Here is a 21950-nt window from a genome sequence, read left to right on the forward strand (position 1 = left end):
CACTTGTCTCTCTTTGCACATATGTACTTGCAAATAGATATGTATATGTACATAAAGCAGCCCTCTAGGTACACGCTAATGCTGATGCTAGATATAAGTGAGGATTGGACTTGCCTTCCCAGAAAAAAACCAGTGTTCCTTGCTGGGTTTTTTCAGAGGAAAAAAAATAAATACCAGAGGCTGCAGCAGCTTTCCGAGCAAAGAGAAGAGAGCAGATCTCTGGGGCCTGCAGCACCTGAGGAGCCTGGGAGGGGTGGGGGTGAGGAACTGGTCAGTGGAGGGGAGCCCAAGGCAATGGAGACAGGAAGGGTGGAGACAGATCAGGTATTCAGTGGGGACAAGGCATGTAGTTTGACTGGCTGCGACATTTTTTTTTAGACGGTATCTTGCTCTGTCACCCAGGCTAGAGTGCAGTGGCATGATCTTAGCTCACTGCAACTTCTGACTCCCAGGTTCAAGCGATTCTCCTGTCTCAGCCTCCCAAGTAGCTGGGACTACAGGCACCCGCCATCATGCCTTGCTACGTTTTGTATTTTTAGTAGAGACGGGGTTTTACCATATTGATCAGGCTGGTCTCAAACTCCTGACCTCAGGTGATCCACCTACCTTGGCCTCCCAAAGCGCTGGGATTATAGGCATGAGCCACTGTGGCACCTGGCCGGCTATGACTTTTTAAACCAATTAAACTCAATGTGACTATACTCCACCCCTCACTTTTACTTTCTGAGCGTTTATCCCGGTGTGTAGTTGCCAGTGTGTTTACCCGCGTGGTTCTAGTTTGCCTAGAAGGTAAGCACCAAGATGGCAGGTTCTTTATGTTTCCTGTTCGCCACTGTGTCTCAGTATGAAAATATTGAATGGCATAGTCACATTATGTAACTGATTTGTTAACCACTCCGACCCACAAAGCTCTGGGGGCATACTTTAGTTCAACTGGATTCGAAATTTAAAGATCAGCATTGACTTGAGGGGTTTAGTTCAAGTGGATTAGAAACTTAAAGGTTAGCGTTGACGTAAGAGGTTCAGGCCCGCCTGTGACTTGAGCTGGTGTGTGAACCCAGGTTACAGCTCTCTTAAGCATCATTCTCTCCTCCTGCCCCACTGATTAATTCTCTTGGACATTCCTGAATTCACTTGAGTCACTCAAACTCCTGTACAGCGCCTCCTTGGCTGAGAGTCGGCGTTGTAGAACATTTGTGAAAATAAGAGAGGGGATGGCTAGATGAATGGACAGACAAATGGAGAGACACACTGATGGGATGGATCCTCAGAACTCTCCCTCCACAACAACCAGGCCAGAAGACTGGGGAGACCGAGGCTTGGAGAAGAGAATTAGCATCATTATAATATGAAGGCTTCCCCATGGGGGCCAGTCTGCCCATGACCAATCACCTCATCCTCCCCTCTCCAGGAAGTCCAGTGCTCCAAGGGCAGTGCTCCCCCAGAGGTAGGTTCCTACCAGGTCAGCAGCCAAAATGTCCCTGTGGGTCTTGGCTCCCAGGCAGCAACCCGAACAGAAAGGAGGACCCATTCCATTGTGTTGTTTGTGCTCTCCACTTGTGCAGGGGGCACTGTGTAACTGTGTGTTTAAAAGATGTCTCCTTTTTTTTTTTTAATTGCTCTTGCCTGAATGGAAAGGTAGGATGACCTAAAAGGTGAAGTCACCTCCTAAAGCCAAAAAGGCAGTCCTACCGGTCACCCAGCTGAGGGCGGTCTGATCTCGGAAGGGTGGAGGATGGAACTAGCCTTTGATCCCTGAGGTAGGATGGCAACCTCTAGGCAGAGGCAGGCCAGAAACTGGGCAGCAGAGCCCAGGTCTTACGCATCTAAAATTTTCTTGGTTTACTTGTGTTTTTCCACCCCTGGTGTTTAGCAAAATCTCTCTTGAAATCTCCCGTCTGTTATCCCAACCAGAACGAAAGCAGAAGGAAAGGAATTCGCAGCAAAAGAATCGCCACCTGTCACATCAGTTGAGTTCTGTTACCTCTACATTAAAGTGGCCCTTCAGTTTTTCTGAGCTCTGAGGTGGCTCTGAAAGTTTAAGGAGGGTTCAGAGGGGAAGGAGCCAAGGTGGGGAAGAGAGAGCACCGCTCCACTCTGCTGCCAACCGGCCACTCTTCTTGAGCACAGCTGACTACCTTTCAGAGAATCTTCACCACGGTGGGCAGGGCGTGTATGTTTCTCATGGAGAATACTGCAAGGGCTAAGCCTTATGTCCCTCTTGTGGGAGGTGAAGGACACAGAAAGCAATGGCTGAGGGACTAGAAGGTAGAGTCCCTCCCACCTGCCCCAACCCCGGCTTCAAGGCAATTTCTTTTTGACCCAAGGGGGCAGGAAGGAACCCAGCTGACACCTGGCACCCGGACGGTGCTTTCTAACAGTGAGTTTGTTTTTCACCCTCAGCCTGGCATTGCAGCCTTGTACCCTGGCTGAAGAACGGGGAGACCGGGCACAGAGGCTGGGGTATGAGCCTGCCCTGAGTAGGAAGGTGATGGCCTTGGGTGCCCTGCACTGACCATCCTCCTTTGCCCACTTCAGGGTCATAGTGAAGAATGCAGAGCAGAATCCCATCCTAACTCTACAGCTGACAAGCCATGTGGCTCTGGGTGAAAAACTCCACCTGGTTCCTTTTCTGTAAAATAAGGAACCAAGACCCAATAAAGCTATACTTCACAGGTTTGTTGTAAAGTTGGAATGGGTCTGAGTGCTGGGCCTGGCCCTTGGTGGGTGCTCAGGAAATACCGCGTCCTGCTCAGTTTAATTTTGTTGTTTTGCTGTCCATTTAGAGAAGCCAAAATTAACAAAAACAAACAAATAGCCCTCCTGGTCAGGCTCAGCTCTCAGCCTCCTCAAGGAGTCAGCCCTGAGCCTTCATCCGGAGGGTGCCTGTCTCTGTTTCCCTTTTTGAGCTTCCAGACTCAGCAAGCAAACACTCCCTCCTTTTACCCTGGAAATGTTTTCCCTCCTATGGAAAAGGTATGAAGGCTTCTGGCCGGTCCAAGGACTTAGGAGGTGACCTGTCCTGTCCCTCTGCAGCCCAAGAAGCTGCCGAATTACAGATGTTGCTGCAGGCAGGAACCATGAGTGGAACTCCCTGGCCTGGAGCTGCAGGACAGAGGCCTCTGTCTGAACCTGGGGTCTGAAGCACCGTGAGAGAAATGACTCGAGAAGGCCCCACATCCTGCCCACACAGAAAGAGCCATCATGCAAATTTGCGCGCGCGCAAACACACACACACACACACACAGAGAGAGAGAGAGAGAGAGAAGACAGTGCTACTGAAGGCCTGTGGTGAGGCCAGCAGAGGCTCAGGAAGGGAGCAGAGGATGGCGGTCTGAGGTAGGCAGAGAGTATCCAGGGGAGAGATCACGGGGGTAGGGACAGAGTGACAAAGAGGACCCAGTACAGCTGCTGCCTGGGGAGGACAAAGACCCCTAGGGGGCTGGGGCCAGGCTGGGCCTCTCCTCCCTGGGTCGTCTCACCCCACATCCCTCACCCCTTCTGTGGGTCTCTCCCCCTTCCCCAACAAAGAGCTCAGAAGCCTGTGTTCTGATCCCCATGCTAGGCGGTTCCTTGTCTGTAGGAGGAGGGGGCCACGGGATGCTCTAGAGTCCTAGGCAGCTGGGAGACAGGCCTGCTTGGGGACCACTTTTTAAAGCTGGGCCAAGGTCCAATAAACGGAGGAGTATTTATCATCAGCTGATGACAGGCCACCCTTCCCTGCATTCTAGCAGAGGAGTGACTTCAACTGTGGGATTTTAGGCCCTGGAATAAGGGGGGAATGGCAGTGTCAGGGGAATTTCCCCCCATGCAGCTACCTTCACTATAACAATAATGACTACAGTGGGCCTTGGTGTCCTACACAGGCGCACTTTGAGAGTTCAGTGGTTCCTGTTGCCCATCAGGACAACAGGCCTAAGCCAGAGCTAAACCAGTAAGGAAGGTCCCCTTACCTCTCCTGGAGCTTCTCCAGGATGGTCCTGGAAGGCAAGATGAAGCTGGGAGCCCCCTGATGGCCAAGTTGACTCTGAGCTCCTGCAGCAACCACACCCAGAGCCACCCCCACCCCAAACCCAGGCCTTCCAGACTCCCTCTCTCCAGAGTCTAGGGTCGAGAATCACTTGGGACCTTTGGCCACAAAAGCCCCCACTGGGTACTCAGCCAGAGCAGTCACTGGGGACGCAGTGACACTCACAAGAGGATTAGCAAGGAGCTTCCTTCACCCTTCACTATTGCAGACCTCCAGGGGCTCTGCGGGGAGCCAGGGAAGGGAAACAACAGGGGTCCGTGGGGCCAGGGCAGGGAATCAGAGAAGGGTCAGAAGAGGAGGGGTAGGCTGAGGGAGGAGGGGGACGGGACACAGAGCAGGAAGGGGGAAGGAGGGGCCTAGCCTAGCCCAGGCTCATGGCAGGTGCACACGGCACTGCCAGAGCCCTCGCCTCTCCCCTGCCCACCTGCCCCAGCCCCTGCCACAAGGACCCACATGTGACTCTCCACATTCCCTGCTCCCACAGGTTCCACCAGCCCCAACCTAGGCAGACCCACTTAGCTCACCTCCAAAGGACCCAGGAATGGATGGCTTGGCCTGGGCTCCCCAAGAGCACTTCCTGGCTCACAGTCGGCTTGCCCAGTGAATGTGGCTGTGACGGCTGGAGCTTCCGACTTCCGCTCCTCCTCACCACAACACACACCCCTCCTGCTCCCCGCCGCCTCCCCAGGGTTCCCTAGCTGCTCAACACCTCACACTTCCTGCCCACAAGATAAGAGCCTCTCTTCCTAGGCCCAGCGCCTACAGCTCCCTTCCCCATGCCCCTGCTCCTTGGAGGCCCCCACCCTGCACACCAGCCTAGAAAGAACCTGCCATGGTGGAACTGGCCTCTCCCTGCCATGCAGGGGCCTGGGATTGAAAGGGGAAGGGGCCGAGGCCTGGCTGGTAAGCAGGCCCCACCTCCTTCCTCCCTGCGGTTCTGCCCCAGGTTCTCAGTCTTGCTCTGGCTCTCGGTCCCCTGCAGGGCACCCAGTGAGAGACAGGAGGGCCCTAAGTTGGGCAATTTCTGGTTTTAAAACAAATGACATTTCAATTTTTGTGTGACTATGTCTCATGTCACTGGTAATAATACAAATGATACAGTTGCCTTTTAGTTACAAAGTGTCTCCCAATAGCACCTCAATCCCTCCTCACACCCACTTTATGAAGCATTAAGAACCCCATCATACAGATCTGGATCTGGAGGCAAGCTCAGAGATGCTAAGCCACTGCCCAGGGTTGCACAGCTGGAAAATCACAAAGCTGGGGTTAGAATACAGAGCCTGTGACTATATGAACCAATGGACCTCCATTCCCCACGGCTGAATTCCCAACACATGTCCTCAGGACACAGGCCGCAGTGTCCACAAGTGTAAGTGAGGCTGGTGGGGAGCGCAAACACCATGCCATTCTCCTCCCTCCACACAATCTACTTCCTCAACATCAATGCCCATCAACTTCTCTGCTGAGGCTCCACCACTCCCACCCTCCCTGAACTCTCATCTTCATGATTCCAGCTGACCCAGAGACTCCCTCACTTGCATGTCCACACAGCAGTGGGGACCAGCCACCCTGACCCAGAGTTGAGAGGGTCGGGCTCTAGCTCACCTACAGCCGCACCCCTCCCCGCAGGGTACAGAGTCCACAGGAACATACCAACATGGAGCCTGTGCACCCTGCTTCTCCACCACACTCTGAGTGCCCCAGATCCCGAGATTCTCCAGTTCTGGGGCCCAAATTTCCTCCTCCCCATGTGGGCACACTGCACCGCTGCCCTATGCAGCCTGAGACTGGGTGAAGAGCTGGCAAGAGTCCTGATAGCAGAGACAGGAGCAGGCAGAGAGAGCTCAAACCTTTGGGCAGGTCACCCACCCACATGCATGTGTGATACAGAGCAGGGTGGGGAAGAGAAAGGGAGGTGGAGCTGTGGCGTGGGCCAAAGGCTGGGGTGGGCTGTGCTGTGGCAGCAACATTCAGAGGCGGCTAAGAATCCTCCTTCAAACCTGGACCTCCAGGCCATGATGAAAGTGGGAGGTAGGAAAATTAGGAGAATAGACACTTTTTTTTTTTTTGAGACCAAGTTTCGCTCTTGTTGCCCAGGCTGGAGTACAGTGACGCCATCTAGGCTCACCACAACCTCCACCTCCCAGGTTCAAGTGATTCTCCTGCCTCAGACTCCCAAGTAGCTGGGATTACAGGCATGCGCCACCACGCCCGACTAATTTTGTATTTTTAGTAGAGATGGGGTTTCTCCATGTTGGCGAGGCTGGTCTCGAACTCCCAACCTCAGGTGATCCGCCCGCCTCGGCCTCCCATAGTGCTAGATTACAGGCGTGAGCCACCGCACCCGGCAGGACACATTTTATATGACAGTTTGTGAGCTTTAGTCTTAACTTTCATGTATTTGGACATATCAGATGGGGTCCTCCACTCTCCACTTCCTGGGGCTGGCAAATGTTGGGGACATGCTTATCTCACCAGCACTTCAAACTCAATGTTTATAAGGCAAACCTGGTTCCTTCTCTTCTCCAAGCTCTTCTTCCTCATATATTTCAGGTTTTACAACTCTCTCTCTCCATCAAGCTGGGTAAGTCAGAAACCTGAAGTCACCAAGACCTAAATGCAAACCCTCCACTCTGGGCCCCAGCCTCTAGGGGTGTCTCCGGAACATGGCCAAGGCTCAAAGTCAGCACCTGCTCTGTGCAGGCTCTATGCTACAAGCCACTGACCTATCAGGAATAAAACACATGACCCCTGTGGAAGCTGAAGCAACTCCATCTTGGAAGCTAACCTGCCACATTGACTTAACTGAGTGACCCCAGTTCCAAGGCAGGGCCTCTGCAATTTCCAGTTTATCTATTGTTTCCTGTGTAAGAGCAGATACTTACTGTAAGTCCGTAAGTGCTACTCGTAGGTCAAACAACCTTGATGATATCACACTTCAATTGTCTTATAAATCCCATCTGAACCGCCCCTACCCTATGGTATATGAGCCCTGGGTTTGGGTGCTAATGCGGGGATCCACCATCTCATCTCATTGCCGCCTGAGACACCTACATGGCTTCTGTTGGAAAGTCCCCTAGCTTTCTCAGCCTCTTTCTTCAACTTCTCAACTTCCTCAGACTTTGGGGTAGGTTTGCATAGGCCTGTCTACTGCAGAACAACTCCTGTTCTCAGGGAGCTTCCAGTCTACTGACAGAGAAAGAAAATAAACAATCGGACTTATGAATCAAACTTTATCATAAATTGTGAGGAATGCCTGGGAAGAAGCAGAGAGAAATAAGAGAGCAGCGAGGGTGAGCACACTGCCGTGGGAATTCGGGAAGGTCTCTGAAGCTGCGCCATGTCCTGGTGAGGAGGGTCCAGTATGGAAGGGCATTTTCAGCTTCTAATTCCTTCCCTGAGGTGGGAAATGTCTCCACATTTCCAGGGAATAGAAAGCAAGCCAGTGTGGTGCAGCGCAGTCCCAGGGGCCCAGGGGGTGTGGGAAAAGATGGGGCCAGGAGGGGCAGGGCCAGATCCCACAGGCACCCCAGTGGCAAGACAGGGTGCATTTTTTTTTTGAGACAGTCTCACTCTGTCACCCAGGCTGGGGTGCAGTGGTATGATCTCAGCTCACTGCAACCTCTGCCTCCCAGGTTCAAGCAATTCTCTTGCCTCTGCCTCCCAAGGAGCTGGGATTACAGGTATCTGCCACCACATCTGGCTAATTTTTGTATTTTTAGTAGAGACAGGATTTCATCACGTTGGCCAGGCTGGTCTCAAACTCCTAACCTCAAGTGATCCACTTGCCTCGGCCTCCCAAAGTGCTGGGATTACAAGCATGAGCCACCATATCCAGCCTAGGGTGCATTTTTGTTTGTTTGTTTTTTGAGATGGAGCCTCACTCTGTCGTCCAGGCTGGAATGCAGTGGTGCGATCTCGGCTCACTGCAACCTCCACCTCCTGAGTTCAAGCGATTCTCCTGCCTCAGCCTTCAGAGTAGCTGGGACTACAGGGGCCCGCCACCATGTCTGGCTAATTTTTTGTATTTTTAGTAGAGACGGGGTTTCACCGTGTTAGCCAGGATAGTCTCGATCTCCTGACCCCATGGTCCGCCCACCTTGGTCTCCCAAAGTGCTGGGATTACAGGCATGAGCCACCACGCCTGGCCTTGTTTGTTTGTGTGTTTTTAAGATGGAGTCTTGCTCTGTCTCCCAGGCTGAAGTGCAATGGGATCTTGGTTCACTGCAACCTCCACCTGCTGAGTTCAAGCGATTCTACTGCCTCAGCCTCTCGAGTAGCTGGGATTACTAATGTGTGCCACCACACCCAGCTCGTTTTTGTATTTTTAGTACAGATGGGGTTTCACCATGTTGGCCAGGCTGGGTCTTGAACTCCTGCCCTCAGGTGATCCGCCCACCTTGTCCTCCCAAAGTGCTGAGATTACAGGCATGAGCCACCATGCCTGACCCCCAGGGTGCATTTTTAAAGCAGAGAAATGACAGGTCAAAGAGTATTTGTGTATTTACTTTTAAGATCATCCATCTGCTATATGGAGAATAGATGGACCTGTCTGCTGTATGGAGAAGAGATGGTAGAGGCTACGTAAGTTCAAGGAGACCAGTCAGGAGGCTCTGTGAGAGTCCAGGCAATGGGGGAGAGTGGCTTGGCTGGGGCAGTCACGGCAGAGAAAAGAGGCATAGGGCTGGGAATGCATATGGGGGATGATTATAGAACCTGCTCTTTCATTATATTCGAGGGGTCAAGATGGGAGGGGAAGTCATGGGCAACTTCCAGATTTCTGACTTAAGCAACCAGATGGGCAGTAATAATGGCATTTGCTGAAATAGGAAAGAACTGGGAGATGAGGCTCAGGGGAGAAAATCCAGAGTTTAACTTTTATTTATTTATTATTCATTTATTTATTTATTTATTTTGAGATGGAGTTTAGCTCTTGTTGCCCAGGTTGAAGTGCAATGGTGCTACCTCGGCTCACTGCAGCCTCCGCCTCCTGGGTTCAAGCGATTCTCCTGCCTCAACCTCCCGAGTAGCTGGGTTTACAGGCATGCACCACCACGCATTTTGTATTTTTAGTAGAAACGGGGTTTCTCCATGTTGGTCAGGCTGGTCTTGAACTCTCGACCTCAGGTGACCTGCCCACCTTGGGCTCCCAAAGTGTTGGGATTACAGGCTGAGCCACCATGCCCGGCCCAGAGTTTAATTTTTAAATATTGGATTTGAACTACCTGTGAGATATTTCAAGTAGGCAACTGAAAAACACACCTGGAGCCCATCTGAGCTTGGAGAGAGAAGGTGGTGCCTACCTGGGATGGGAGGGGACAGGTCTGCAAAGGAGACTGAAAAGGGACTGTCACAAAGGTGAGAGAAGCAAGGGGAGAGCCATGCTGTCACAGAAGACAAGAGGAGGTTACTTCAGACGGAGGAAGTGGTTGGCTTGGTTGATTGCTGCTGAAAAGTGGAGGAGATTAGAAGCGAAAGTGATCTATATTGAACATGGCCAGAGGTTATGGACAAGTGGGGTTGGCAGCAGATGCGGAGGCAGAAGCCAGGAGACCAAGAGGTGAAGTGTCACCTCCTCAAGTTCGGGCTCTGCCCCCTCCAGTCCAGACTTCCTGGTAATCCATGGTTTCCTGAGGCTGAAAGGGAGGCACCAGTGATCTTCCCCCTTCCCCAAGTCCAGGCCCTGCCCCTTGGCTTAGTTATGGGTTCCCATCCTCCCCTTGATCATGAACTTCTCCAGGGCAAGGACTGGCCCATGTGCTTTACAGCGGAGTGCCTGGCTCACAATTGCTCCACAGCCATTTGATGAATGACTCTCTTCAAGACTGTACTAAAGGGAATGGGACCTGCCTCTCCCCGTTCCTTCCACGCAGTGGGTCTTGCATATGTACGGTGTGTGTGTGTGTGTGTGTGTGTGTGTGTGTGTGTGTGTGTGTGTTGGGAGTTCCCTCCCCAGCCTTTCCTCCTCCCCACGGCACAGAGGACACACAACACAGCAGACGCACAGCACAGCCAGGCAGCTCTCCTGCCTCCCTCAAGGTAAGCTGCTTCCTGTTTGCCTGCAGAAGAAGCTGCTCAGCACAGGTGACTTCTCCACACAGAGCACAGACCAGGGAGTGGAGCCCACCTTCCAGGAGAGGGGCCCTGGGGATTTCAGCACACAGCCCCTCCTGGGAGGCAAGGGGAGAGAGGAGAGAGGCCACCAATGAAAGAAATGGCACCTGACATAAACCCCATGACACTTTCCTGAGGACCCCAATGTGTTGACACTTACCGGGTCCTCTCCACGCATCATCTCTAGTTCCTGGGGGTCTGAGGTCAGGGTTAGGGGCTTTATCATCTCCAGCCTACAGACCAGATGAGGAGACAGAGGGTCCACAGTCACTCGGGCTTGCACAGGCAGGAAATGGTAAGACTGGGGTTGGAATTAGGCCTGTGGAACCTTCCCAATGCACTTTCGGGCTTGCACAGGCAGGAAATGGTAAGACTGGGATTGGAATTAGGCCTGTGGAACCTTCCCAATGCACTTTCGGGCTTGCACAGGCAGGAAATGGTAAGACTGGGATTGGAATTAGGCCTGTGGAACCTTCCCAATGCACTTTCTGCTGTACCCCGTTACCACTGCATGCTGCAGAAATGAAAACCCAGGTGGGGAGCAGGGCTTCTTTCCAAACGAGCAGAGCTAGACAGGGTAAGCCAGTCTCCCAACTGGAAGTTCAGGAAAACCCTTGTGCTAATGGAGCTGAAATATTGTCCTGGGGCAGGGTGAGAAAGGAGGACTGAAGCATCTAAATGGGCTTCAAATGAGTCTCCATGAAGTCTCCATACTTCAGAGAAGGCTGAGAGTGAGGCGGCCACATGCTCCTTTCTCCGGAAAAGGCCCTCTTCCCTCCCAGCTGTCTGACCTCCACAAGCCTCGGCCCTGGAGAAGGGCAGACGGAACACCTGCCTCTCCAACCATTCCTCTGCCTGGTTGGATGTTTACAGTCCCCCTGGCCGGCTCAGCTGTGGGCTCCCAGGATCAGAGCAGGTAGGTAGGGCTGGGCCAGGGCTTCCAATGACTGGGCACGTGGCAGGGGCCAAAGGTGCCTCTCCTTGCCGCCTGTGACCTTAGAGTGGGAGGGAGAAGTCTCCTAGAGGCAGGGAAAAGAGGAAAGGGAGAACAGCCCAGCCCAGTGCTGACATCACCAACCTCTGAGCGCATGTGTGCGCTGGTGCTGCCCTGGATGTTCTGGAGAAGGGCAGGAAGTGATTATAAAAGTGAATGACAAGCCTCCATCTCCGCACTTGTTTGCCCAATCCCGTACCAATGCAGTGACCTTGGGAGGCTGTCCTTACCCGCCCGTGGCCAGTCAAATGAAGCACACCCAGTGTCTGTGGACAGACGGCCAGGGACGGGGCCACCCAGGTCACAGCTCCCTGGCTCTCCTCTGCCCCAGCACAAAAGCTCGGCTCAGACTCTGTCTCTCAAGGTCCTTCTCTTGGGCTCTTTCCCAGCTCTTTTTTAGATACGCCAACTTGTTGTAGGTCTGTCCTTTTCACATGAGCAGTGAGTTGGGCACTGTAGTTATTCATCCTCTCTCCCCCAGCCCCCTTGGCACCAGAAGGCACCCACAAAACATCTGCTGAAACACATGTGCATGCAGTTACTTATAATGGCAAAAATGCTCATAACCTCAATATCCACAATAGAGAATGAGATAAATGGATAGATTACTGGGTAACCATATAGCCATATGGTGAACCTAGGCAACCTTTAGCCATTTTGTTTTTAAAGAGTATCTAATGAAATGGAAAGATGCTCATAGAATTTTGTTAAATAAGAAAACTATTTATAATTTCACTACAGTCCCAAGTTTTTTTTGGTTTGTTTGGTTTTGTTTGTTTGGTTTTTTTTGAGATGGAGTGTTGCTCTGTCGCCCGGCCTGGAGTGCAGTGGCGCGATCTCGGCTCACTGCAACTTCTGCCTCCCAGATTCAAGCAATTCTCCTGCCTCAGCCTCCCAAGTAGCTGGGACTACAGGCACGCGCCACCACGCTCGGCTAATTTTTTTCATTTTTAGTAGAGATGGGGTTTCACCATATTGGTCAGGCTGGTCTCAAACTCCTGACCTCAGGCGATCCACCTACCTCGTCCTCCCAAAGTGCTAGGATTACAGGCGTGAGCCACTGCGCCCGGCCTATGGTCCCAGTTTTTAAAAAACTTGTTTGTGTTTGTGTATTTAGGCAATAAAACATCAAAGCATTGATTGACAGTAGCTATCTGTGCCTGGCAACAGTATACATGATTTCAATTTCTTTTCATGCTTGTTTCATATGTATTCAACTTTTTAAAATAAATATACTTTATGTTTGTCATCAGCAAAAATAATAAAGTTACTGTTTCTGCCCCCTCCCTTTCCCCTACTGAGTTAGGTACCTGGCCTTGAACTTTAACTATCTAACAAGCCAGCTACTACTTTTGTTGGCTCCCATGTACATGTGAGTAAAACCTTTTTCTTCTGTTAATCTGGCTTTTGTCACTTTAATTTGCAGGTCCCAGTCCCTAAACCTAAGAAGGAAGAGGAAAAGGGTTATTTCCTCCCCTACCTAGGATTAGGATAAAGCATATCCTAATAAGATTACCCCAAGATTACCTTCTCCATGAACCCCAAGATTACCTTCTCCATGAACCCACAAATCTGAGGCTGTGTTTGCCTACATGGATATGTGGTACACATACTAAACATTAATAGTTAAGCATTTATTTCAATATGCACTAGAATAAGATAGAGTGTAGCAAACCTGTGATTTAGGAACACAGTAAAGTAGAAAATATCTACTTTATGTTGTTAAGTATATGTATTCACAGAAAAATATTAAATATTATTTGATAATATAATAAATATAAATAAATATCAAAACTCTTATCTCAAAAATTATAGTAGGGATATGTAAAGAGCAGACACTTTGTGCAGCTGGATCTGACCTTTGCAGCATTTTCTTCTTTGGAGAAAGAGCTGAAAGTCTTCCTTATAATGCTCATTAGCCCTGATTGGCCACCAATCACTGAATACGAATTCAAGCAGGTATGATTTGCAGAAAAGCAAAGCTCTGGCATTAAACAGAGAACAGGTATGCTCTCACAAAGTGAAGGAGGAAGACAAACTCAGAGCAGGACATTTCCTGGGCCTTGTAAAGGGTCACGTATTCCCCTGGGGAGGCTCATGCTTAACCCTGCCCATAGCAACAAAGCCGTGAGCTTCGCAGTGCCCTCTGCAGCAGCAGGAGCTGACCCACGCTCTATCCATTGTCATCTTCAGAAGACAAAAGGGACGGCTGGTTTGGCAGCTCCTAGCAGGAAGAGCGCTGGGGCCTCGGAGCTCATACCCCAGGAGGAGAGCCCGCACACCTAAGCTTCCTGGGGCCATTTCCCTCCTCTCTGACTCAATACATCTATGCATCTTCCAAGGCCGCACTGAGAGCTCCAGAAAGGCAGAGTCCACTCGTTGGGCCTTATTGTATATACCCACCTCCCATCCCTCCCCTGCCCAGGCTCCACAGCAGCACAGAGTCCATGCCAAGAGGGTAATTTCCAGAGGTTGTCAAGCCAGGAAAGGCCAGAGTTCAAAAGGGCACCACATATTATTGTCAGCTCCTCCCTGTAAACCTGCCCCATGCTCTGTTCCTGATGGGCATCTCTCGCCCTCACATTCTTCCATGAGGATCCCCACCCAGTCCCACATGTTAACCTCCCACCTACTCACTAAAGGCTCACAATTCCCTCTCTAGCCCAGCGTCTTAATTACCAGCAGGAATCTTCTAGCTGGATGTACAGCAGAGCATCAGACTTCGCAGCCTGCTCACATGCCCGTAAGCATCCTTCCCATCCCATGCCCGTGCCTGCCCCTCCCAGGACCCGTCTAGACTGGCATCACATCCACCAGCGTCCCAAGTTAGCAACCTTGGCACCAGCCCAGGCCCCTCTCCCCTCATGGCTTTGGTACCCACTCCTGCTGGATCCTCCTCCCCTGCAGGCCCCTGGGCTCCACCAGCTCACAGAGCGCGTCCTCGCTTTTCTGGAGGACTGCAGCAATTGCCTGCCTAATTCTCCACTGAGAGATCACCCCTGTCCTAGAAAATCTTTACCCGGCACCCTCGTCCCCCATTCTCCAACAATGCCCCTCACTGCCTCTCTCTTCCGTTGCTTTAGGGAATGTCCAACGCTGTTATCTGAGACCTCTCCAGCCTCTCCTATGACCACACACAACCACACCCTGACCTGTGGCCTCAGCAGGCAACGGGTCCTTCCCTAAATGTTCTTGGCATGTTCATACGTCCTCTTGGACAGCTCCATTTCCTTCCCCAGTCCTCTTCATCCTACGAGGCTCACCCCATAATGCCAATTCTCCATACAACCTTTCTAGACCAATCCAATAGGAATTGACTATTACAATAACTCCCTAACTCCAGCTACAGAGTACAATGCAGCAATTAGAAGCAACAAACCAAGAGTACACACTGCAGTCAAATAGATCTTTTAAAAAATAGTGCTGGTGGCTGGGTGTGGTGGCTTATGCCTATAATCCCAGCACTTTGGGAGGCCAAGGAGGGTGGATCACGAGGTCAGGCGTTCAAGACCAGCTTGGCCAAGATGGTGAAATGCCATCTCTACTAAAAATACAAAAATCAGCCAGGCACAGTGGCAGGCACCTGTAATCACAGCTACTCGAGTAGCTGAGGCAGGAGAATCGCTTGAACCTGGGGGGGCGGAGGTTGCAGTGAGTCGAGATCACACCACTGCACTCCAGCCTGGGAGACAGAGTGAGACTCGCTCTCAAAAAACAAAAAACAAAAAAAACAAAAAAACATAGTGCTGGTTAGCCAGGGATGGCGGCTCACACCTGTAATCCTAGCACTTTGGGGGCCCGAGGCGGGTGGATCACTGGAGGTCAGGAGTTTGAGACCACCCTAGCCAACATGGTGAAACCCCGTCTCTACTAAAAGTACAAAAATTAGCTGAGCGCGCTCACTTGAACCCAGGAGGCGGGGGATGCAGTGAGCCAAGATCGTTGACAGAGCGAGACTCTGTCTCAAAAAAAAAAAAAAATAGCGCTGGTTTTAAAAAGCAAGAAAAATTTAAGGATTTATAGCACGAAGCAATTGTGACCCCATAAAGACAGGGTCTCATTCTGTTGCTGAGGCTCTAGTACAGTGATGCTATAATAACTCACTGCAGCCTCAAACTCCTGGGCTCAAGTGGTCTTCCAGCCTCAGCCTCCCAAGTAGCTAGGAAAATAGGAGTGTACCACCACACCTGGCTAATTTTTTTTTATTATTATCTTTATTTATTTATTTTTTTTGGAGAGAAGAGTCTTGCTCTGTTGCCCAGGCTGGTCTTGAAACCCTGGCCTCAGGCAATCCTCCCGCCTTAGCATCCCAAAAGGCTGGGATTACAGGCATAAGCCACTGTGCCCAGCTCCATAGTGCAATTTATGTAGGGTTAAAAATACATGCATATATAAATCAACATCATATATCTTTCTAAAATACATCCAAATCTAAGGATAAACCTATCATAAATATGTCAGAGTAGCTGTTGCTCACGAGGGTAGGGTTAAAGGGTAAGTGTGAGGGGAAATCACTGGGACTAGGAATGAGGGATGAAGAGGAAATGATAACTCAATAACAACAACAAAAATCCAATTGAAAACATAGGCCAAGTATATGAACAGTCCACAGAAAAACACAACTCACTAGAAAGAAATACCTATTTAAACTATAGCATGATGGCATTTTTCTCATCTGTCAAATTGGGAAGAATAAAAAGTTGATGACACATCAAGTTGGTGGAGCCGAGGGGAAAGCAGCACTCTCCTAAGTACAAAGACATGCATGCCTTCGGAAAGCAGACTGACAGTAACTTTTAAACCACATTTATGAATTCCTCCTGCTGAAACAGTCACAGAACTGAGATTATATAGGTACAGGTATGCTTAATGTGTTATTGTCTATCACAGCAAACAAACAGAGATGGGGGAAATAGCTTATAAACCCACAGTGCACTGGCTAGATAAATATGGTAGCTCATTCAATGAGATACAGCATCATATACGTACTTAAAAACGATGAAGGCGGGGTGTGGTGGCTGACGACTATAATCCCAGCACTTTGGGAGGCTGGCTGAGGTGGGAGGATTGCTTGAGGCTAGCAGTTTGAGACCAGCCTGGGCAACATAGTGACACTCCCATCTCTACAAAAATTACAAAATTTAGCCTGGCGTGGTGGCGCCTGCTTGTGGTCCCAGCTACTGGGCAGAGGGTGGGCAGGGCAGGGCACTGAGGCTGGAGGATCACTTGAGCCCAGGAGGTCGGGCTGCAGTGAGCCATGACTGTACCACTGTACTCCGGCCTGGGTGACAGAGTGAGACCTTGTTTCCAAAAAAAAAAAAAGAAAAGCCTGACATGGTGGCTCATGCCTGTAATCCTAGCACTTTGGGAGGCCGAGGCGGGTGGATCATGAGGTCAAGAGATCGAGACCATCGTGGCCAACATGGTGAAACCCCGTCTCTACCAAAAATACAAAAATTAGCTGGTTGTGATGGTGCACGCCTGTAGTCCCAGCTACTCAGGAGACTGAAGCAGCAGCATCTCTTGACCCGGGAGGCGGAGGTAACAGTGAGCCGAGATCATGCCACTGCACTCCAGCCTGGCGACAGAGCAAGACTCCGTCTCAAAAAAAAAAAGAAAGAAAGAAAGATGAAACCTGTCCATAAAGATGAAACCTGTCTATATGTCTTGAAGCAGAATGATTAAGGATATTAAGTTTAAAAAGTGCATACCTAAGTATTATTTCCTACTATTTATGTTTTAAAAAAAGAAGAAGACAAGGAAGGTATACATACATATATGCTTGTTTACAAATAGAATATGTCGCTCTGAAAGTATTCTCAAGAAATTGCCTCTGAGGAGAATTGGAGATGACAGGACAGGAGAGGGAAAGAGATTTTTCACTGCGTACCTTAAGGGCTGTTTGCATTAATATTTTAAAAAGATTTTTGAATACATGTAAATATTGCCTTTAAAAATATTTTTAAAGAGTGTTAACCTATGTAAGTTCTATCTTTTTTATTTTTTTTTTTGAGATGGAGTTTCACTCTTGTTGCTCAGGCTGGAGTGCAATGGCGCAATCTCGGCTCACCGCAACCTCCACCTCCTGGGTTCAAGCGATTCTTCTGCCTCAGCCTTCCGAGTAGCTGGGATTACAGGCATGTGCCACCACGCCTGGCTAATTTTGTATTTTTGGTAGAGACAGGGTTTCTCCATGTTGGTCAGGCTGCTCTTGAACTCTTAACCTCAGGTGATCTGCCTGCCTTGGCCTCCCTAAGTGCTGGGATTACAGGCATGAGCCACCGTGCCCGGCCAGTACTATCTTAAAAACATCTTTTTTAAAGAAGGAGAGAAGTAGAATGTGCTCAAACCCAGCAGCTGTCTTCTCTCTAACCATCTGTTGTCATGCACTGTGGACAAAACCTGCCCTCCTGGTCTCATGTAATCCTCCTGCTTTAGCCTCCTGGGCACAAGGCTGAGCCCTGGCTAACTGGATCTGATCCACTGACCTACCGCACCCTATGTAGTCCTCACCCTGCACCCGCATCCTCACCATGGTCTGAGACCAGTATTTGTGGAATATGCCACATGGCCACAACTATTTTATTTTATTTATTTATTTATTTTTGAGACAAGAGTCTTGCTCTGTCACCCAGGCTGGGATGCAGTGGCACAATCTTGTCTCACTGCAACCTCCGCCTTCGGGGTTCAAGTGATTCTCATGCCTCAGCCTCCCAAGTAGCTGGGAATACAGGCACGAGCCACCATGCCTGGCTAAGTTTTGTATTTTTCTTTCTTTCTTTTTTTTTTTTTTTAAGTAGAGATGGGGTTTCACCGTGTTGGCCAGGCTGGTCTCGAACTCCTGACCTTGAGTGATCTGCCAGCCTCGGTCTCCCTAAGTGCTGGGATTACAGGCTACCGCGCCCGGCCAGCCACGACTATTTTATAAAGGGACCAATTTCATTTGCCAACTAGGAGCTTCTCCAAAAGTTAGGGCAGTCAGAAGTCCATTTTGGTGGACAGAATATCTTCAAAATTTGGGCTCAAGGTTGGCTCTCTGACATTGTTACAGCATAGTATGAGAGCACTTGGCTCAAAAATGGCACCAGCTGATGGCAAATTCTGATTCTTCACTTACTACGCATGTAACCTTGGCCAACTTTCTTACTTGCTCTGGGCCTCAGTTTTCCCATCTGTGAAGTGGGATCATAATACTATAAACTGCATAGACTTGCTGCGGGAATTATTTGTGTTAGTGCACACAAGTTACCCAAAGTAGGGCCTGGCATATAGTATGTGTTCAATAAATGCTAATGATTTATATGATCTTGGGCTGGTTTTTTTTTTTTAAGAAAAACCTGCTAATGAGATCATCTAATAGTTTTAAGGATGAAAATAAAAATAGATTATTGGAATTTTCCCGGAAGGCAGGTTTTTTCTCATCTTTCATTCCCTGGGCATTTATTAGGTTGGTGCAAAAGCAATTGTGGTTTTTGCCATTAAAAGTAATGGCAAACGTCACAATTGCTTTTGCACCAACCTAATACTAAATTTGAAAACCTCAGGGTCTGCTGCCCACTATAATTCTCATTGTGTGGCCCCATAATGTTATTATTATCATGATTATTATATTTTATTTTATTTTATTTTCGAGGCAAGGTCTCACTCTGTCGCCCAGGCTGGAGTGCAGTGGCACAATCTCCACTCCTGCAACTTCCGCCTCCTGGGTTCAAGCGATTCTCATGCCTTAGCCTCCGGAGTAGCTGGGATTACAGGAAAGCGCCACCACTCCTGGCTAATTTTTGTATTTTTAGCTGAGATGGGATTTCACCATGTTAGTTAGGCTGCCCATAATGTTTTGAAGGATGCAGAGTGTGAGTAAGAAAAGCAAATGATACCTCTCCTACCAAAAGACATGCTCTCCATCTCTGTTGATCACTTCTTGCCCTACTTGGCATAAACCACCAGGCCTGTCCATAAGTCGGAGATTGTAAATCTTCCTGCCACAGCAGTGAGGGGCACCATCTGCTTTCCTGGGTGCCTTTGGTCAAGGCTGAGCCCTACCCCAGCCTCCTTTAAGACAAGTCTCTGAGATGCCTGCTCCCCACCCCAGAGCCACACTGACCTCCTCCCTGTTCGTCCAGCATGCCCAGCATTTTCATGCCTCGCTCTGGCTTCAGGGCCTTTGCACTTGCTGTTCCCTCTGCCTGGAATGTTCTTCCCCCAGGCAGTCACATGGCTATGTCCCACATACATTCACGTCTCTGCTCAAATTTCATCTAAGCACAGCCTGTCCTGACTACTCTGTTGAACACTGCAGCCCCTATCAACTTTAACCCCTTAAGCTGCCTTGCTTTTCTTCAGATCCTTCATCTGACACGACATTAAAATTGCTATGTTGTTTATTGTCTGTTTCTCCCACAAGAAATAAGCTCTGTGAGATGCAGGATTGTCTTGTTCACTGATGTATCCTTAAAACCTGGAATAGTGCCTGGGACATACAGGCCTTCAATAAATATTTGTTGAATAAATATACAAATGAGTGAGTGAGTCAATAGACCGTGTTTTCTGGGAATCTTAATCTCTGTCTTAGATTTAAGCTTCCCAATAAGAAACATACTCTTAGAGAGGGGCTACTCACCACTAGTTCATTTCTCACTGATCCTTTATAAGCAGCTTATAACTCCCTGCTGATAGGAACAGAGGGCACCTCATTCTGTGTCCCTAGATTTTGAGGACCTGAACATGAGACCATTTTCCCACCTAATTTAGAAAGTCTGTTTGCTACACTTTCTAGTTAAGGCCCAATTTCTCTTATACATTTCACTGTCATGCCCCATATCCCTCTTTTTGGGAATTTTTCAGTTTTGTTTTTTCAGCATTTATTGCTCTCTGAAATAATGTCATTCAACTGCTTACTTGCTTATTTTCTCTTTCCAACCCATATGCAAGTAAGAGCAGTAGTATTCGCAGTGCCTGCATGCCTGATTCGTAGTTGACACTTAGTAAATATCTGCTAGATGAATGAATGAATGACTCTTCTTTATATGCTTCACATACAGGAAATATCACGTCTGGAAGAAAAGAATGAATTATTTGGCGCTACACACTGTCTAAACCTGACCTTGGTGTGCTCTTTATGTAGAGAGTCTCATGGACATCCAATTAGTTGCTAATTAACATTCAGTCAGCTCTGGGCCTCAGGAGGGGCCAAGCCTGAGGTTCAAGGGCAGGTGGGGCTTACTTGCCCAGTCTTCACTTTGATACTGGCCCCCTGACCTAGACATGCGGACCATGGACACAGAGGTCTGGCGAGTGCATTGACCAGAGCAGCAAGTCCATCCTGCAGCGTGGAAATATCCAGCAAAGAACTCACTCACATTCTTAGCTCCATCATCCTACAGAAAAGATGAGCTAGACAATTCTAGAGCCAAAAAGAAATCCTAGAGGGATATGAGTTTGTCAGCTGTGCAGACACTTTTTACCTTCCCAGAAATCTCTCATACTTTCTTGCTAGACACACCTAGGAGAAGGGCCAGCACCCAAGGGGATAGAGAAGAGCTGCCTGATCCTCTAGCCCAGTGCAGTCCTGGGGGGCAGCTCCCACCAAGCCGGGGCCAGCCTGGCCTGGTCATGAGCACCAGAAACCACTGAGGCACAGGGCCATGACAGATTAGGAGCAAAGCCCTCAGTGTCGCCTGATTCTGACACTTGGATGACTTTAAGGGCTCCTCCTGCTCGCCAGCCAGCGGGGCTTGGAGCCAGGATCCAACAGCGCAGCTGGAGTAGCCCGCAGCGAGAGAGCCCAGGCTGGTTCTTTCAGTGGAGAGAGCGTCCCCTTGCTGTCCCAGTCTCCGCCACTTGGTTAGGCTGGATTCTCAGGGTCCCCTGCTCGCTCTCTACCCTCTTTCCGGCTCCAGGGACCCTTACCCTCAGCGACAGCCGCTCCGCAGGTGCTCACCGGCTTGGCGAGAGCGGTGCATGGCACACAGTCACTGTCGAGGGCGGCGACGGCCGGGGGTGCCCCCGCCCGGCCCAGGCCTCCCCATGATCCCTTACCCATTTCCCGCCGGGCTCCTGCTCCGGCCTCCCGCCGGCCCGCGCGCCCCATGGCCCCGCGCCCAGGCGCCGGCTGGGGGCAGCGAGAGCTGCGGGGCCTCGGCTGCGCGGGGGGGGGGCTGGGCCAGTCCAGCTCTGGGCGCTCACAGGAGGGACTCGGTTTCCGGGACTGCAGGCTGGCGGGCGGGTGGCGGCGCAGGGCGGGGAGGGGCGGGCTGAGACCGGGCCGGGGTTGGGGGTGGGGGGGCGAAGCTGTCGGACTGGTCTGACCGCTGTGACGCCGGGCTGGGCCGCCGGGCAGGCCGGGTGCCTCCCGCACGCCCCGCACGGCACTGTCTGACCTCACGGCACTGTCTGACCTGTGCGCTGCGAGCTGCAGGCGCTCCAAAGCCCTCTGGTTATTTTTCCAGTACCTAAACCGGAAACTGAGGCCTGCCCCAGATACGCGTAAGCCTTGACAGGGATTGTTTGGAGTCCTTACAAACCCCTTGTTCATTTACTATTCATTGGGCACAAGAAAAAGTTGCATTATTTGATTTCCAAATTTCACCTGTCTGTAACTGTTGACTTACAGTGAACATTCACTAGTTGGTTTGGGGATTGGTGGCACAGAAGCAAACAGCTGTGATTTTACACTTAATCTATTTTAGCAAACATAAGCTCAGAATAGGTTGTCATTGGCGAGACGCTATTATTTTTCAATGTCACCCTTGATGGCACTATCTGGTTTCTGTTTCTGTAACTATGTAAGGCACCATATAATGACATTTTGAG

At 50.1% G+C, this 21950-nt stretch overlaps 1 protein-coding gene across 14 annotated transcripts in view; it reads right to left on the reverse strand.

The window, feature by feature from the left end:
• PSD4 (pleckstrin and Sec7 domain containing 4) overlaps positions 1-21329 on the reverse strand; it is a 46370-nt gene extending 25041 nt beyond the window's left edge. For 7 of the 14 annotated variants that reach the window (XM_063788914.1, XM_063788913.1, XM_063788912.1 and 4 more), the window contains exon 1: positions 4555-4685. The gene's annotated coding sequence lies outside the window, so the exon portion shown is untranslated. Of the gene's footprint in view, positions 1-4554; positions 4906-20036; positions 20060-21176 lie in introns of those variants that run through there. The other 7 variants (XM_063788909.1, XM_063788906.1, XM_063788910.1 and 4 more) reach the window with 5 other exon arrangements.
• Positions 21330-21950: the final 621 nt, after the last annotated feature.

Source organism: Pan troglodytes, chromosome 12 (genome assembly GCF_028858775.2).
Source record: "Pan troglodytes isolate AG18354 chromosome 12, NHGRI_mPanTro3-v2.0_pri, whole genome shotgun sequence".
NCBI lineage: Eukaryota > Metazoa > Chordata > Mammalia > Primates > Hominidae > Pan > Pan troglodytes.